Source organism: Protopterus annectens, chromosome 1.part2 (genome assembly GCF_019279795.1).
Source record: "Protopterus annectens isolate FY-2018-M chromosome 1.part2, PAN1.0, whole genome shotgun sequence".
NCBI lineage: Eukaryota > Metazoa > Chordata > Ceratodontiformes > Protopteridae > Protopterus > Protopterus annectens.
The window spans coordinates 1233376769-1233379130 of NC_056727.1; positions in this window are offsets into that span (position 1 = coordinate 1233376769).

Consider the following 2362-nt stretch of genomic DNA (forward strand, 5'->3'; position numbering starts at 1 on the left):
AATGTAGTGTAATGACAGGCAGCACATATTCCAGCCTAGGGATTAAGCCATTTTTGGCTAGTGCTTGTCCAGACTGGAAAGAGAGGTCATTAAAGATGGAGTAGACTGCTCTGAATTGCATATTTTCATTGCTTTGGCATAGTTGTTGTACCCTGGGAATGGGAAACTGATTTTTACAAAATGGAGCCAAAATGTTTTATTTTGTAACTTATTATCACAGGAATTATCAAACAACAGTTTAAAATGATTGCAGAAAGCAATATTTGGCCCTGTAGTTTTGCATTTAACTACAATGGGAAAAATAATGCTGGGGAGGAAGAAAGCTATGGCAGGTTTTGTTTCAGTTTCATGCTACTAGACTTGCCTCCTCATTAATATTAATATTTATATTGTAACAGTACCAGTGGAACAACTTATACTCATCTTTGGTGCATAAGGCCTTAGGTAATATTCCAACACCAGATAGATGACTTGCTGACATTATAGTATAGTATAGTATAGTATAGTATAGTATAGTATAGTATAGTATAGTATAGTAGAGTATAAGGGAGATACTGCACTCCTGCGTATGTCATCCTTTGGATAAGACTTTAAACTGAGGCCTCATCTGCCTGAGGTGGTGGTAACTCAAATGGATGTAAAAGAACCCATGGCACCTATTGAAAAAAGTAAGGGTTCTTTATTTACACAACTATTTAAAATACATATATTTACATATTTACAAAAAGCTTACATTACATACTATATTCCTTCATTATTGATAAATCTTTACATTTGTATAGCCCCCACTCATTTTCCACAGCCACCACTTAATTTTCTCTATTGCATTTGGTAATATTTACTTTCCATTGAACATAATTTCATTCAGTCCTTTATTTCAAATTGTCCATATAACACAAAACATTTGTATCCAAATTATTGACATATTCTTTACTATGTTTCCGATAAAAAAATATATTCAGTCATATCCGTATTTATTTATTTATAATCTTGAAATTGAACTATTTATTCTCTACTATTTTCCCATAAACTTTTAAGCTTTTACATGTTGAAAAACATGTCCTGTTGATTCTAGCTCTCCACAATAAGACAAATTATTTAATTTACTTTTTATAAGGCATATCTCCATTCACTGGCAACTTATTAATTTGTAACCTCAATCAGAAATCTTGACACCAAGAACAAGAAACGCTGCAAACAAACCACAAAGTAAAGAAATGTGTCCTGAGGCAGCAACACCAAAGGCTGGAAATAAACAGCTCACAATAAGGTAAATCCAACGGTGAAAACAGTTTATTTTAAAACGCCACAACACTGATACACGCTTTTCGTCGAATTATGACTTCATCAGAAACAATCCATTGCAACAATGAACAGTCTTAAATACTATAGCTTAAAGTGAATAATTGACAAAGGTCATTTAACTTAATTAAATAAAATTACCCACATTTAAAGCACCAAGCAAACTAAAAACTGGAACACTTCGTATGTTTTAAAACCATCACCAGGATGCTTTTAATATTGAATGGAAAACATTGTAAATACTGTTTTTTTAAAAAATATTAACTAATATATAAATTAACTGTTAGTCCTGAATATGTTGTTAAAATACCCCAGATTTTTTTACACATAAAATAAAATAAAATGTATATAGAAAAAATGAAAAATACCAATGTTTCTCAATAAAATACCAACCATTATATTACTTTGGTTATTTTTTAAAAACATTTATTAAACTGTATTCATACAGGTCATGTTAGTAAATACCTAAATCATTTGTGCTTTAAGTTTCAAGTATGGAACAATAGATATAGAGTCATTCAGTCCTGGGAAACGATTAGATTCTAAAAGAATCTGCCAGTATGTTTCTTGATGGCACAATCTTACTTCCCAGGGTCCACCCCTAGCATCTTTGGATACTGAATCCAATACAAAAAATAAAAACACTCCACCCTTACATGTAATGGTGTGCTTGTAAAGTGCATTATTACAATTGCACTTCTGTATGTCGTAATAATGCTCATACACTCGTTTACGAAGGGGTCTTTCAGTCTTTCCAACATAAAATGATTGGCAAGACTGGCACACTGCCAAATATACAACTCCAAAGGAAAGACAGTTGTAAAATTTTGTAGATGAAATCTTTCTGTTTCTACTTTCCAAATAAACCTTTTCTTGGTTTAAAATATACTTACATTGTGAGCATCGCCCACATTTGTAAGTCCCCTTCTTTTGGTCTCTCAAATATTGGGGTGGAATTTCCTGCTCCAAAATTCTTTTAATATTAAATCCTTTCCTGTAAACTGTTTTAACCTTCCTGTCCTTAAAACTACTTAAATCTGTTATGTCCTGAAAGGATTTA